Here is a 17,723-nt window from a genome sequence, read left to right as displayed (position 1 = left end):
TTCAGTCGTTGGGCCGTCTGGAGATAAGTGAGGTTCTTGTGGTCCGTAAATATCAAGATGGGAAGAACTGCGCCCTCTAATAGATGTCTCCACTCCTCCAGAGCCAATTTGATGGCCAGTAACTCCCGATCCCCAATCGAGTAGTTGCGTTCTGCGGAAGAGGAGAGCACCAGCACCGACAGAGGAGAGCTGTCGAGAAACATCTGGATGATGGAGGATAGAGGCTGATGTGAAGGCACTCTTCAGGCTATTAAATGCGGCCTCTGCTTCTGGAGTCCACACATTGGCGTTCATGCCTTTCTTGGTGAGGGTAGAGATAGGAGATGTCAGTGAGGATAAGTTCGGAATTAACTGTCTGTAGAAACTGGCGAATCCCAGGAAGCGCTGTATGGCCCTCAAGCCTTGAGGGCGTGGCCATTCCAGGACGGACTTTACTTTTTCAGGATCCATCTTGAGGCCTTGATTCGAGATGATGTAGCCCAGGAAGGGTAGAGCATCTTTCTCAAACACGCACTTCTCCAACTTGGCGTACAGGCGATTCTCCCTTAACCGCAGCAAAACTTGACGGACATGTCCCCGATGAGTCATTAGATCTGGAGAAAAAATCAAGATGTCATCAAGATAGACCACAACACAAACATAGAGGAGGTCACGGAAGATGTCATTAACGAACTCCTGGAAGACTGCGGGAGCATTACACAGGCCGAAGGGCATTACTAGATATTCATAGTGTCCATCACGGTTGTTAAATGCAGTGTTCCATTCATCACCCCGGCGAATTCGGATTAGGTTGTAAGCCCCACGCAGGTCTAGCTTTGAAAAAATCTTGGCACCACGTATGCGATCAAACAGTTCAGAGATTAAGGGCAACGGATACATATTTTTTACTCTGATGTGGTTGAGACCCCGGTAGTCGATGCAAGGACGCAGAGAACCATCCTTTTTATTGACAAAGAAGAACCCGGCTCCTGCTGGAGAGGAAGACTTCTGTATGAAGCCCCTCTGTAAGTTCTCCTTAACATAGGCGGACAAAGACAGAGTCTCTGGCAGGGAGAGAGGATACACCCTACCACGGGGAAGGGATGCACCAGGGACTAGGTCGATAGGACAGTCATACGCCCGATGTTTGTGCAGCGTCTCCACCTCTTTCTTGCGGAAGACATCCGAAAATGCAGAATAATGACCGGGCAATCCTTTCAAGGACCGAGGCAGAGGAGGCTGAGTCAAACAAATCTGTACCAGGCAACGGTTGTGACACTCGGAACCCCACTGGAGAACCTCTCCAGAATTCCAGTCCAGGACTGGAGCATGTAGTCAGAGCCAGGGCAGGCTCCCTGGATTGATGGCTTTAGCCAGGACAAAGAACGAGAGGAGCTCGGAGTGGAGGGCTCCCACTTGGAGCCTCAGCGGTTTGGTCACAGCTATAATTGGGTCTGGCAGCGGTAGTCCATTCATAAACGCAACCATAAACGGCCACTCCAGAGGGGTAGTGGGGAATTGGAGAAGATCCACCAGGTCTCTACGAATGAAATTAGCAGCCGATCCAGAGTACAGATACGCAGGGACCTGATGCGTTTTCTCGCCGGACTATGGTCACGGGAATGGATAGTTTAGACGAAATTCCCTCTTTACCCTCACTACCACCAACCCTCGGCTCTGGGGCTTTTGGGGACACAGACGCACAAGATGGCCTCCGAGCCAGCAATATAGACAGAGTCCCGAGGTGCGTCTGTGTTTTCTCTCCTGGGTAGACAGCTTAAACTGGTCCGTCCTCACAGACTTTTTAGGAGGATCAGCATCAGAGGACAGCAGGGGTTGCTGCCAAGTAGGAACCGGACTAGGGAGTCCTCTCTCCCTACGAGCCTCTTGGAACTGTTCTCGGATCCTTATATCAATCCGGGCAGCCAGAAGGATGAGGTCATCCAGCGTAGACGGTAGATGCCGGGTGGCAAGCTTGTCCTTAATCCTAGGAGACAGTCCTTCCCAGAATGTAGCCACCAGGGCCTCATTTTTGCACAACAGTTCTCCCGCCAGGGTGCAGAAGTTGATGGCGTACTCGCCAACGGAGGTGTCTCCCTGGCGTAGGTTCAGCATGGAGGCGGCTCGTCCAGGCTCCTCAAACACCATGCGAAATATCCGTAGGAACCCCTGGAAGTCCAGTGTCTCTGGTCCTTGTCTTTCCCAGATGGGGTACGCCCATGCAAGGGCCCTGCCAGTGAGGAGAGAGATGATGAAAGTGACTCTTGGGCCATCAGACGAAAATGCCCTTGCATACAGGCTAAAGTGGATCTGGCACTGGTTCAAAAATCCACGGCAGGTCCTTGCGTCTCCATCATAGCGGTCAGGAAGTGGCAAAGAAAATCGGGGATCAGCAGTGACAGGAGGTGTAGTTGAAGGATCAGTACTTCTAGGAGGTGTAGTAGGAGGATCGGCAGCTTGCACCTCCAGCCGACGTGCAATAATGTTCAAGGTCTGGAGGAGTTGGTTCTGTTGAGACCGGAGGTCTAGCATATCCGCCTGCATCTCCTGTGACGTCATCATGGTCTTGGATTGACCAGCAGGGTCCATGGCCTGAGCGTACTGTTATATTGGGTACGTGGACCCACTGGGCCGTACCACCTTGACGGTATTGCAGCTGGCCAACAGGACACAGGTCACAGTCTACAGTTCGTATAGGGTACCTGTGGTAGCTCAGACAGTAGCAGGACAGTCTCGACTGGGACTAGGAAGCAGGCAGGAGCCAGGCATGGTGTAGCAGGACAGGCGTGGTATACAGCACAGCACGACTTCAGCTCAACGCGGTACTTGACCAGTATAGCACAGGATACAGGTTACAGGTAGCAGGAACGGGAAAAACTGGGAACTGGAAAATACTTAGGAGACCATTTGCTTAGACAAACTAGGGTAGCGCTCACAGTTCAATGGCTGCGGGCGTCAGGAGGTGAGTGAGCCTGACGGCCCCCGGCCATGGGCATGACATGGGATGTATACTAACAAATGGCAACTTAGAGCTGTCATTGCTTGTTATAATAATAATTTTTTAGTAGTAACAGTTGGTGAGATGATGGAAGATAGAGACAGAAAGAGTGATGCGTGTGGGATAAGCAGGAGAGGGAGAAAGAAGTCAGTATAGAGTGGATGGATTTGCCAAGCGGGGCGCGAGCTGCTATTAGATAGCCGGGCAGGGTGAGAGCTGCCAGATTGTATAGCCGGGAGGGGCGCAAGCTACAAAGTGGCTGATCCACCAAAAATGTATTGCTAGGATGAATGGTGTATCTCCAACTCAGCACTTAATATGAAAACAATTATTATCCCCTGCACCACAAGTTTAACTTGAGACTGAACCATTAGCCAACACGCTGTCCCGTTCTCAGCAGTTATATCAGAAACCGATAAGTATAGAGCCTATTTATTAGTGAAACCGTCAAGCTTATGTACCAAATATTGTAACCCTGAAGATTGTGCCTCTGTTCAGCGTCTTATACCTATGTCGTCTGAAGTTCTTACTGTGCAATTTCCTCTGTGGGACAGTAACCATCCTATACCCCCTCCCACCTGTTACAAGTAGATGTTACGTGCAGTCTTATGTTACACCACAGATAACACACAGGGGTAATTCTCTCAGTACAGATAATGTAGTAGATGTTACCTGCAGTCCTATGTAGCACCACAGATAACACACAGAGATAACACTCGGATTACAGTTAGGCCCCATGCCCACTGACCCATTCATTTTAATGGGGCCATGCACACTTCAGTTTTTTGGACTGTCCCGTTGCTCCGTTCCGATCCAAAGTAGAGCATGTCCTACTTTGGTCCGGGATTCCGTGACCGTGAAGCCCATGCAAGTCAATGGGGCTGTCAAAAAAACTGAAGGCACACGGAAGGCATCCATGTGCCATCCGTGTGCCGTCCGTGTGTGACGGAGCCTTTGCCTAGCAACGGCCGGGCGGGCAGAAAAACATAACAGAAATATTACACTAATCGGCAGCCACTTGTCTCTATCAATCACTGATAGAGAAAAGGGGCTGCTGATTAAAAATAAAATAAAAATCAGTTCATACGTACCCGGTCGTTGTCTTGGTGACGTGTCCCTCTTCTTCCTCCAGTCCGGCCTTCCTTTCTGACGCGACAGCCTGTGATTGGCTGCAGAGGCCGTTGCAGCCTGTGATTGGCTGCAGAGGCAGCTGCAGCCTGTGATTGGCTGCAGAGGCGGTCACATGGGATGAAGCGTCATCCCTGGAGGCCGGCCTTCTGACGTCATCCTGATGTGCGTGACCGCCACTCCAGCCTGTGATTGGCTGCAGCGGCGACATGGATGAAACGTCATCGCGTGAGGCTGGACAGGAGGAAAGTAAGTATGAAATGTATTAATATTTTTTTTTTTATTACATTCAAATTGTATCTTCCGTGCGCCGCGCATCGTACTGTCCAGGGTGCTGAAAGAGTTACCGCCGATCAGTGCAGCCCATTAACTCTTTCAGCACCCTGGACAGTACCATGCTAGGCGCACGCAAACACGGTGTGCACACGGCCGCTAAAATGGGCACACGGATCCGTCACAAACGGCCGTGAAATCTGTGGCGGAAGTATGCACGAGGCCTTAATGTTGTAGATGTTACCTATATCCTATGTAATACCACAGATAACACACAGTGATAACTCCCTGATTACAGATAATATAGTAAATGTTATCTGCAGTCCTATGTAACACCACAGATAACACACAGTGATAACTCTGAGTGCAGATAATGTAGTAGTGTTACCTGCAGTCCTGTGTAACATCAAATATAACACACTGTGATAATTCTCTGAGTACAGATCATGTAGTAGATGTTACCTGCAGTCCTATGTAACACCACAAATAACACACAGTGATAACTCTGAGTACGGGTAATGCAGAAGATGTTTCCTGCAGTCCTATGTAACACCACAGATAACACACAGTGATAACTCTCTGAGTACAGATAATGTAGTAGTGTTGCCTGCAGTCCTGTGTAACACCACATATAACACAAGGTGATAATTCTCTAAGTACAGATCATGTAGTAGATGTTATCTGCAGTCCTATGCAACACCACAGATAACAAAGTAATAACTCTCTGAGTACATATAGTGTAGTAAATGTTACCTGCAGTCCTATGTAACACCACAGATAACACACAGTGATAACCCTGAGTACAGATAATGTAGTACATGCACACACACACACACACACACACACACACACACACACACACACACACACACACACACGCACACGCACAAAACACACCCAGACATATATATATATATATACATATATATATATATATACACACACACACACACATACACACATACACACACATATTGGAACATTTGCACATTCAAACACAGAGACGAGTACACACACACACACACACACACACATACACACACACACACACACACACACACACACACACACATATATGCTAAGACAAATATACACACACAGAGACACATTTGGACATACAGAGACACATAGACATACAGAGACACATATAGAGGCACAAACAGCAGACAGATTCTCCATTAGACAATTACCTCCTCCCTTGCTGCACAGGTTCACATGCTTCTTGCAGGGGCAGGCTATGGGCGGAGCTTCCTTTTCTCTTCGTGCTGCCTCTGCTCCTGTCTCCTCCGTGTGTATAACCAATAGGTCAGCTCTGAATCCCAGAAATTCCCACTGTTCTTGGATTGACTACAGCTGTTCAAGTGAGCAGTTCTGTCCAATCCATGAAAAGAGGGCTTGTCTTAAACTCTCTCTGAAAAGCACTGGTGTAGGCAGTGAGTGACCTGACCGCCGGTCAATCAGGTCACAAAGTTCTTTATTTTAGAAAATAAATAAATAAATAAATAAATAAATAAATAGTAATAAAAAAAAAAATTATCCTACAGCACCCCCCCTACTGGATGCCCTAGGAATTGCACCCCCAATGCCTAGTGGAAAATGTGGGCCTGGCCCTAGAGTGCCACTTGACTGCAGGCCTCAGAAATGAAGGCGCACCTTGATTTTCTTCTTTTTATTAGAATATATTTTGAGAAACACATTAGGTTTGAAGAGGTCTTGTAGTGCCAAAACATAGGAAAAAATATATACCAAAAAGACACCATTTTGGAAACTGCACTCCAATGAATTCATCTAGGGGTGCAGTGAGTATTTTAACCACACAGGTGTTTCATAGATTTTATTAGAATTGGGCCATGAAAATGAAAAATTATTTTTTTCCCCAATAATATGTAGTTTAAGGTAATTTTTTTTTATTTCCACAAGGAATAAATGAGAAAAAGTCCCCAAAAATTTGAAAGCAATTTCTTCAGAGTACGAAATTACCCCATATACGGTCATAAAGTGCTGTTTGGACACGCGGCAGGGTTCAGGATGGATGGAGTGCCAATTGGCTTTTGGAGCGCAAATTTTGCTGGATTGGTTTCTGGGCGCCATGTCGCATTTGCAGAGCCCCTGAGGCACCAATACAGTGGAAAGGAATTTAGGTATATAGTGAGAATTTTGAATCCAAAGGTTTTTTGCTGAATTATTAGAATTGAGCCGTGAAAAATAGTTTATTTTTTTTCCAATAAGATGCAGTTTTAGATCAAAATGTTTCATTTTCACAGGAAAGCACCCCAACATTTGTGAAGAAATGTCTCCTGAATGCGATATTACCCTATATGTGGTTTTAAACGGCTATTTGGACATATGGGAGTGCTCAAAACGGAAGGAGAGCTATTTGTCTTTTGGAGTGTAGATTTTGCTATAATGGTTTGCGTACGCCATGTCGCATTCGCAAAATTCCCAATGTACCAAAGCAAAAGTGTCCCCATTTTAGAAACTATATCCCTGAAGGCATTTATCAAGGTTGTAGTGAACATTTAGAACCCACAGGTGTTTTTAAAAAATTAATACGCAGCGGATGATACAAAGTGAAAAATGCAATTTTCCACTTATATGACATATTACAGCACAATATATTGTGCCCAGCTTGTGCCACTGGAGAATTTTACCACATAAATTGTTAAGCGGGTTCTCCCAGTTATTGCAATAAATGTGGACGTAAACTGCTGTTTGGGCAGACTGTCGCGCTTAGGAGGGACTGCCATTTGGCTTTTGGAGCATGAATTTTGAATGGTAGGAGTTTTGCTTGGGGATGTACTGTTATTTCAGTTTATAATGTGGGGGCATATGTAATCTGGGCAGAGTACATCAGGACATAATAAGGTCAGAGGCGTAGCTAGGTTCTCCAGCACCCGGGGCAAAGATTCAGTTTGGCGCCCCCCCAACCTCTTTCCCGACATCTCCTTCCCCCTCGCCATGTTTGTTTTCTCTACCAATCAATGATGTGTCATTTCTTTTCCACATTTCTCTTTATGTAACTTGAACATAAAAACATTTGTACATTTTACAAGCAATATAGTTCTATACACAACACCAGAATAGTGCTCAGTATATAAATACAACACAAGCACAAATACAGCTCAATTTAATGCAACCCCTGCCGTATAGGTTTGCACTAATTTGTTTCCAGCTCCCAGCATGTCCTGAACAATGGTAAGGATATGCTAGGAGATGCTGTTTCACAAAAAAGAAATCATATCATAATCATACCACCCATCATCTCGCTGCAGATCATACAGTGAGTACATTGACTACAGTACTGATTAGTGCTCCATCCGATCCAGACCTATATGATGACTTCTCCCGGTCACAGCCCATTTCTGCAGTTTGCCGCTCAGATGTCTTCAGCTTCTCACTTTTCCAACATTTCTACACCTAAAAACAAAGATAAAGCTCTCATTATACCACACACTACGCCCCTAAATATAATAGAGCCATACACTGCACCTCTAATTATAATAGCACCATACACTGTGTCCCCCACACACACCGTGCCCCCTGTAGATAGTGTCTGCCATAGAGCCCCCTGTAGATAGTGCCCCCCATAGAGCCCCCTGTAGATAGTGCCCCCATATAGCCCACCCCTGTAAATAGTGTCCGACAAATATCTCCCCCTATAGTGCGCCACAGATAGCCCATCCCCGTATATAGCCCCCCTGTAGATATAGCCCACCCCTGTATATAGTGCTCCACAGAAAGCTCACCCCTGTATATAGACCCCCTGTAGACATAGCCCATCCCTGTATATAGTGCTCCACAGATAGCCCACCCCTGTATATAGCCCCAATGTAGATATAGCCCACCCCTGTATATAGTGCTCCACAGTTAGCCCACCCCTGTATATAGTGCTCCACAGATAACCAACCCCTGTATATAGCCCCCTGTAGATATAGCCCACCCCTGTATATAGTGCTCCATAGATAGCCCACCCCTGTATATAGCCCCCTATAGATATAGCCCACCCCTGTATATAGTGTTCCACAGATAGCCCACCCCTGTATATAGCCCCAATGTAGATATAGCCCACCCCTGTATATAGTGCTCCATAGATAGCCCACCCCTGTATATAGCCCCCCTGTAGACATAGCTCATCCCTGTATATAGTGCTCCACAGATAGCCCACCCCTGTATATAGCCCCAATGTAGATATAGCCCACCCCTGTATATAGTGCTCCACAGTTAGCCCACCCCTGTATATAGTGCTCCACAGATAACCAACCCCTGTATATAGCCCCCTGTAGATATAGCCCACCCCTGTATATAGTGCTCCACAGATAGCCCACCCCTATATATAGCCCCCCTGTAGATATAGCCCCCCGGAGATAAAGCCCCCCATAGATAAAGTCCCCCGCCATAGATAAAGCTCCCCAGTAGATAAAGCCCCCCCAATAGATAAAGCCCCCCCTGTAGATAAAGCCCCCCATAGATAAAGCCCCCCTGTAGATAAAGACCCCTGCGCAGGTCTCCTGGGGTTGAAAGAAGCGTCTATGAAAGGCGCTGATGGCAGGGCAGAATGACTTTCCCTGTCATTCAGCACCTTTCAATGACACAAGCAGCACAAAGTATCGCTTTGCTTCACTTGTAGAAAGGCCCAAAATGGCCGGGCACGGAACGTACCCGGCCAGTCATTGCTTCTAATTCTACCTGTGTCCTATAGATGTAGGCACAATTATAGTGCTGGAGGGGGTGGCGCTGGCACCCCCTCTAAGATGCGCCCGGGCACATGCCCTGCCTGCCCCCCCCCTAGCTACGCCCCTGATAAGGTGGTTTAATAATGAGGTAAATAATAAAATTACTCATAGATGCGTGGTACACTTTGAGGCAATCTGTTTTGCAAAGGCCAGCGTCGCACTTATAAAAGTTGTCTTTTTATATCCCCCTTTTGAAACACATTCTGCACATTTTTGTGACTTTTCCTCCTTTGTAGTTTGGGAAACTTTGCTGGGAAAGTTTTTCCTGGTACAATATGGGTGCCCTCGCTTCCAGCAGATGTGGTATTGCCTTCTCCTTCCTGGTTCCCATATATTAGGGCCTTGATAACAACTACTTGAAACTAAAGGAATGTTCCCCTCTGGCCTACACGTAGCCGTATGAGGACTTTTGTTTTGTGGGATGAGCTTTACTTTTTATTGGTACCATTTTCAGGGGCATGTGAATTTTTGATCACTTTTTATTCCATTTTTGGGAGGCTAGGTGACCTAAAAACAGCGTTTATGGCATTGTTTTTTCTTTATTTTTCTTTACTGTGTTCACCTTTTAGTATAAATGACATGCTAACTTTATTCAGTGTGTCAGTATGTTTATGGCGATACAAAATTTATATACCGTACATGTCGGCGTATAAGACGACTGGGCGTATAAGACGACCCCCAACTTTTACCCTTAAAATATAGAATTTAAGATATACTCACCATTTCGTGCAGGAGCGCTTCACTATGGCCATCGGCGGCAGGACCCAGGACTCTCTGTCTCTTTGAACTCGCGCATGCGCAGATAGGCTGCTTCATCGCGCGAGATCTGAGAGGCAGGGAATGAGAGGAAAGGGCGGGCCAGAGGATCTTACAGAGCTGTTCCCTGGCGGCTAATACCGGCTTCCCTCAGATCCGTGGCGGATTCCGTGCATCCCGGGAGCCTGTGTACCGGACTGCAGGCTCACAAGGTAACACACAACCTGTGTGTAGACAATATGTAGACTAGGGATGTCACGATACCAGAATTTGGACTTCGATACCGATACTTCGTTTAGTATTGCGATTTCGATACCAATTTCGATACTTTTGCCAACAGTAATAAAAAAAAAATTCTTCTGTTTTCTGATGTGAGGCGCGACGTGTGATGAATTTTGAACGCGCCTCACATTAATAGTAATTAATCCCATCATGTTTCTCAGTCATATTGGGTTAATGTGCGAGGTACATGATGGGGTTAATTACTATTAATGTGAGGAACATGGAGGGTAAATTCATCGCACCTCGCGCCTCACATTAATAAGTGAATGAAAGCCGTGTTTATTTCATTTTTTTACAGCGTACACATCATAAATGATGCAAAAACATTGTTGTCCGCGCCATTACTGAATGTGTGTATTTTATGTATTGAGACTTATTTTAATGTTTATTGTAAAAAAGGTGAAGGTGTATTTTTTTTAAAATTTAACAATACTTTGTTTTTACTTTATTTTTAAACTTTAATGTACTGACATATATCAGATATGTGCCAGTACATTAACCTGTGGACGGATAATACACAGGCAGTTGTTAGGACATACTTGGGTATGTCCTAACAACATCAAATATGGTAAGACAGCCCTGGGGTCCGTCAATAGACCCTGGGCTGTCTGCCCATATATGGTATGGCCCTCGATCGCGTCACAGGAATTCCCTGTGACGCGATCCAGGGGCATCCCCCCTTCTCACTTTCCCCTGAATGCTGCAGTCAGCTGTGATCGCAGCATTCAGGGGAATAACGGCGGAGATGAGCGGTTTCTCTGATCTCCGCCGTTATAGAGCGGGGCTGCGGCTGTGTAATACAGCCATTGCCCCGCTCCTGACAGGAAGTGCGCGCGCGGTCAGCATGAGGTGATGCGGCCGGCGCTGCACTAATGAGCGGCAGTTCAGGCACTGAAGACAGAACATGGGGGTGTTTTGTAGCGCGCCCGCCATGTTCTGTCTCCAGTGCCGCCGCTCATTAGTGCAGCGCTGGCCGCATTGCATCATCCTGACCCCGCGAACTTATCATGACTCAGGAGCGGGGCTGTGGCTGAATTACACAGCCGCAGCCGCGCTCCCATACATTCATGTGTTACTATACTGAGCTGTGCGGCTGCAACATGCATCCCTAATGTAGACAATATCCGGCATATAAGACGACCCCACACTTTTGACATTTTTTTAAGGGTGTAAAAAGTCGTCTTGTACGCCGATATATAGGGTAGCTTTTTTATGTTTTACAAAAAGATGGAATGTTTCCGTCTGGCCTGCACATCAGGCTGTTTTTTACTCCATGACATAACGTTTTTTATTCTTCAGTCGATGGAGCTGTGTGAGCGCTTATTTTTTTGTGGGACAAGCTGTAGATTTTATTGATACCATTTTGGGACAAATGCAACTTTTTGATCACTTTTTATTTAAATTTTTGGAGGAGGAAATGACCAAAAAACAGCAGATCTGGAATATTTTTTTTTATATTCACCATGTGCCAAAAGTTACATGTTAACTTTATTCTGCGGGTCGATACAATTACGGTCATACCAAATTTATATAGTTGTTTTTTTATGTATTGCAGCTTTTGCACAATAAAATCTCTTTTTTAAAAACAGTTTTCTGTGTTGCCATATTCTAAGAGCCATCATTTTTTCATCGACAAAGCTGTTTAAGGGCTTGCTTTTTCGGGATGGGCTCGTGCCTATTAGGGTTCCAAACTTGGCAAACCAGGAGGCCATAGTTAGGCCTTCGGTTGCCATACCAACCATCAGGGCCACCGCAATCGCGTCACTATTGACCGCGGCATCTAACGGGTTAATCGGCCATATCGGAGGCTAGATGTGGTCCTGGCCGTTACAGCAGGGTGTCAGATGTAATATACAGCTGATACTGTAATGATACTGCGTTTTGCGCAAAACACTTCTCTACTGTGCCGTATAGAAACAGCGCATGTCGGGAAGGGGTTAATATAGTATAAAGACTGTGTAACTTTTTTCAGTTCAGTACTGATCAAAGTGTAAATAGCTGCACAGTAAGGCACATTCACACCATGTCTGTAGTGCACATAGACTAGAATAGCCAAACATCAGAAAAAAAGGGTGACCTTTTGGCATATATTTGGCAAGTATACGTCAGTATACAACTGTATGCAAAAAAAAAACCATATAGCACACTATATACGTTTTTGGTAATGACAGTCAACAGCACAGTACATCCAAATCAAAATAAATCATTTCAGAAAGATAAAGTTATCTCTTTCACAAGGACAAAAAGGGTTATTCTCAACTTACTTAAAAATGTATGGCATATCCACGTGATATGCCATAAATGTCTGATAGATGCGGGTCCCAGCTCTGAGACCCACACCTATCTCCAGAAGTAGGGTCAACCGACGCCTGTCCTGCCTCATCCAGTTAGAGAAAGAATGGAGAGGCCTGCATGGGTCTCTCCATTCATTCCTATGGTAGTTACGGAAATAGCAGAGCTGGCTTGCTTGTGGATATGCCGTGGATATGCCATAAATGGTTACGTTGGGAATACTGCTTTAAATACACTGAAAATTCCTATGAGATATCAAATTGCTTCAGCTACGTACTATGTATATTATTACATTTGTTAAATACTCTAAATAGAAAGTTAAATTGAAAATCATCAAATAGGTTGTACAAGCATGCATAATCCTTACATGTACTATAAGTGCCAAAATATTATATTATACACTCAAGAACTTCTCATACTGTATAATACACTCAAGAACATAATCAAAATCACATAAGCCTTAGTAAGTGAACATTAGTTTTCCTTCGCCTTGTAGCCATATGTTGACATTTCTCTTTCGCAGTGATTTGTTGTCACTAAATTCTTACAATTTCAAGGGCTATCTATAGCTTTTCTTTCCAGTAGATTTATATATTTTATGGTTTGTTTTTCAATGGCTGTATACAGTATCAACTTTAACTGATCTATTGTGGTAAAAATGCTATTTGTTTTTTATAACACTTTATCATTGACTTATATGATTTGGAGCAGATCATGCATTGTTTTGCATTATGTTCTTGCTTTAGGGTATAAATTCCCAACATGCAGCCCACAATGCTGTGCAACCTGGTGCAGGAGGTTAAGCTACAATCCACAATGTGTCTGTACTATATTAAAAACAACAGTATTATGGCTATGGATGCTCTTGTACTGATTTTTTTATTTTTTTTTATTGTACATGCCTAAATGCACAATTAAGCAACTTTCCTAATATTCTTTAATAAAAAATGTGCTACTATTTTGTTGCTGTAGAGTTTGTGCAGCTCCTGTACATTGCTGGCTGTGCTGTTGCTTCTGACATAGATCCAACAGACCACTGCGTAGTTGCTGTTGACTCAGGGCTGATATCAAATGCTCTCCCCCTTCCGTTTGCTCAGTGTTCGAGATACCAGCAGGAAGGGGGAGAGTTTGTACACAGCAGAGCAAGCTGTATGGAGGAAGTAGCTTAGGGCAGAATCTGCAAGAGCAGGGTGAGGGTGCGTGGAAAGAAGACATACACTACCGTTCAAAAGTTTAGGGTCACTTAGAAATTTCCTTATTTTTGAAAGAAAAGCACAGTTTTTTTCAATGAAGATAACATTAAATTAATCAGAAATACACTCTATACATTGTTAATGTGCTAAATGACTATTCTAGCTGCAAACGTCTGGTTTTTAATGCAATATCTACATAGGTGTATAGAGGCCCATTTCCAGCAATCATCACTCCAGTGTTCTAATGGTACATTGTGTTTGCTAACTGTGTTAGAAGGCTAATGGATGATTAGAAAACACTTGAAAACCCTTGTGCAATTATGTTAGCACCGCTATAAACAGTTTTGTAGTTTAGAGGAGATATAAAACTGACCTCCTTTGAGCTAGTTGAGAATCTGGAGCATTAAATTTGTGGGTTCGATTAAACTCTCAAAATGGCTAGAAAAAGAGAGCTTTCATGTGAAACTCAACAGTCTATTCCTGTTCTTAGAAATGAAGGCTATTCCATGCGAGAAATTGCCAAGAAACTGAAGATTTCCTACAACCGTGTGTACTACTCCCTTCAGAGGACAGCACAAACAGGATCTAACCAGGGTAGAAAGAAAAGTGGGAGGCCCCGCTGCACAACTGAGCAACAAGACAAGTACATTAGAGTCTCTAGTTTGAGAAATAGACGCCTCACAGGTCCTCAACTGGCAGCTTCATTAAATAGTACCCGCAAAACACCAGTGTCAACGTCTACAGTGAAGAGGCGACTCCGGGATGCTGGCCTTCAGGGCAGAGTGGCAAAGAAAAAGCCATATCTGAGACTGGCTAATAAAAGGAAAAGATTAATATGGGCAAAAGCACACAGACATTGGACAGAGGAAGATTGGAAAAAAGTGTTATGGACAGACGAATCGAAGTTTGAGGTGTTTGGATCACACAGAAGAACATTTGTGAGACGCAGAACAACTGAAAAGATGCTGGAAGAGTGCCTGACGCCATCTGTCAAGCATGGTGGAGGTAATGTGATGGTCTGGGGTTGCTTTGGTGCTGGTAAAGTGGGAGATTTGTACAAGGTAAAAGGGATTTTGAATAAGGAAGACCATCACTCCATTTTGCAACGCCATGCCATACCCTTTGGACAGCGCTTGATTGGAGCCAATTTCATCCTACAACAGGACAATGACCCAAAGCACACCTCCAAATTATGCAAGAACTATTTAGGGAAGAAGCAGGCAGCTGGTATTCTATCTTTAATGGAGTGGCCAGCGCAGTCACCAGATCTCAACCCCATAGAGCTGTTGTGGGAGCAGCTTGACCGTATGGTACGCAAGAAGTGCCTATCAAGCCAATCCAACTTGTGGGAGGGCCTTCTGGAAGCATGGGGTGAAATTTCTCCCGATTACCTCAGCAAATTAACAGCTAGAATGCCAATGGTCTGCAATGCTGCAAATGGAGCATTCTTTGACGAAAGCAAAGTTTGAAGGAGAAAATCATTATTTCAAATAAAAATCATTATTTCTAACCTTGTCAATGTTTTGATTAGATTTTCTAGTCCTTTTGCAACTCATTTGATAAATATAAGTGTGAGTTTTCATGGAAAACACAAAATTGTCTGGGTGACCCCAAACTTTTGAACGGTAGTGTATACAGTAAATAGGGAGGAGAGAACACACAGCAGAGTGTGCAGGGGGGGGGGGGGAATGATCACACAGGCTGTACTGTATTACAAAGTACAGTGCATTCAGAAAATCTTCAGACCCTTTCACTTTTTTCACATTTTGTTATGTATTAGAAGGAGAAAGCAGTACAGGAATAATGCTGTGCTAGTATATGATAACTAGTGAAGGCAGCAGCATTCTGGTTTAACAGAACTGAAATTCAGCATGTGTTACTAGGAGGGATACGCTATGAAGCTGAAGCTGTGTTCATGATGTTCAGCTTCCTCTTTATCCTCTGTGCTGATCACACAGATCAGTGAGGGCTACAGCGGACTTCATTGAGACTCTGCCTGATCACTAAGGGAGCCTAGGTAGTTGGTATTGACCAATCTATTTGTTGGGGCAGATCAAGATTATCACAATCCATAGTTATGGGGCTATTACTAGGTAACAAAGCATAATAAGGGATGTAAGGTTTGCCTGGCTAATGGACAATTTGTTTTTAAATATGTTGCTGTGCATTTAACAAGCTTTTCTTGCAGGAGCTGATTTAATTGTGAAAGCTGATAAGGACTCCAAGGAAAGTTTAGATGAGCCAATGTTAACAATTTGTGGACTAAATTTGGTAGGCTAGTGGACCACATAATGTTCTTGCAATGCCTTTTTGACCAACTTGAGGGCACCAGAACAGGGTGCTCGTTTGGATTGGTCAAAAGTGTATAGTACCCTATAATTTAATGTATTTATGCATGCCAATTAATGTCCCTTTTATTTGCAGGTTATGTTATATTGTTTATAGGTTATCATGTAAATACTGTACTTTTGTTTTAAGGGGTGATAATGTTGGCGGTTATGTAATGGATTAGACAACCTGCATATACATTGGCTAGCATGCCCTTACATTCCTTATGGGAGGAGCTAATCGTCTTTATATAGAAGGGGTTTTGTCTAACAAAGCTGCTGAATAAGTGAGCGATATAGGGGCTGCAAGTCATAAAGACAAAAGTTGGCCAGTGGCGGTACCAGGAGAAATAGCCGTACAGGGCGAAAAGAGTCAAGTATCCGAACAGGGCGAAAACTGTCAATTAGCCGGGCAGGGCATGAACTGCCAATTGGAGAGGCCATAGAGATTGCTGAGTTTTGCAGGGGTAATGCAAGTAGGCTCCCACTATATAGTGAGAGGTCTGGAAGGTGTGAGGAAGGGAAGTTAAGCGTAAGCTATAGATTGGAAACCAACTGCTGTGCTTCGTATTGCAGTTAAGGTGCATAATTTGCCCGACTGCAGGCGTACGGGCCATCCCTTGTTCCGCAAAAGAAAGACAAGCCCTATCAATATCCCGCTATCTTGTTTACCATGAACGCCAAACGTTGTGCCTCCCAGTTAGTGTAAGCATCAAGCCTTTGAACTATTTGCAGTAACCGCTGTTTTCAGCTTTTACCCCTGTGTTGTATCCTATTCTTCCTGTGCTATTGCTCTGCAGGGTAATACCCCTGGCCTACCACCTCTTATTTGGTACATTACAGGGACACACAAGATGGTTAATTTTGCCACATGACAAGTACTGTGATATTGCACTCCCAGCCAAGATCCTACAGGGAAGTGGGAGGTACCATTATCATCTGAGAAAATACTGGAGCAATTGAGACCTAAACAGAAAACAGTCCTACAGAAGTTTTGATAGTGAAAAATCCTGTATAGTCTGTCCCTGTCCTATTGGGTCTGAAGATATATTAGTCTCTAATCAGGTGCGTACGTAGAAATCATAGGGCCCCACAACAAAAGTCAGAATTGGGCCCCCTCACAGCTTACGGAGGATTCAGAAAGAGTTGTCCTCTTTAGTCCTGTTTGAAGCATTTCTTTTATGGGAGAATACGGTCGCTAATGGGGAAACCATATTGCAGCCCAGCAAGTGAATATAGGTCAACCAGTAGGCACTCCATGTGACATAGGACAGGATCCATGCACACAACTTTGCCATTTGCAAAAAAATCTGATGGTGGTAGTTTAAAGGGGTTGTCCAGTCCCTAAAATTGTACAAGCGCTGCTTCCACTTCATTCCGGTCACTACTCAAACTGTGAATCGCCAAGACAGCAGTAGCGGTGGTTCACAGTATTACAACCTTCTCCCATTGAAGTGAATAGGGAAAGGCGCTAATACTGTGAACCGCCGCTACAAGTGTGTCAGTGATTCACAGTGTGAGCAGTAAGGGAAATGAAGGGGAATGAGCGCTCCAGTCCCTTCAAAATAACTGATCGGTGGGGGTCCCGGCAGTCTGACTCAGACCAATCAAAAATTTAAGGCCTATCGTGAGGATAGGAGTCAGAAGGTAGGAAGAAAAATGCAGTGTAATTACGGGCATCGGCGCCAGGCTGAAGAAGATCAGGAACAGAGTCAAATGGGTAGGATCTAGGAGATCTTTAATTGTGAAGACGACGCGTTTC

This window comes from Rhinoderma darwinii, chromosome 2 (assembly GCF_050947455.1).
Source record: "Rhinoderma darwinii isolate aRhiDar2 chromosome 2, aRhiDar2.hap1, whole genome shotgun sequence".
Lineage (NCBI taxonomy): Eukaryota > Metazoa > Chordata > Amphibia > Anura > Rhinodermatidae > Rhinoderma > Rhinoderma darwinii.
Note: the sequence above shows the minus strand (reverse complement) of the source record.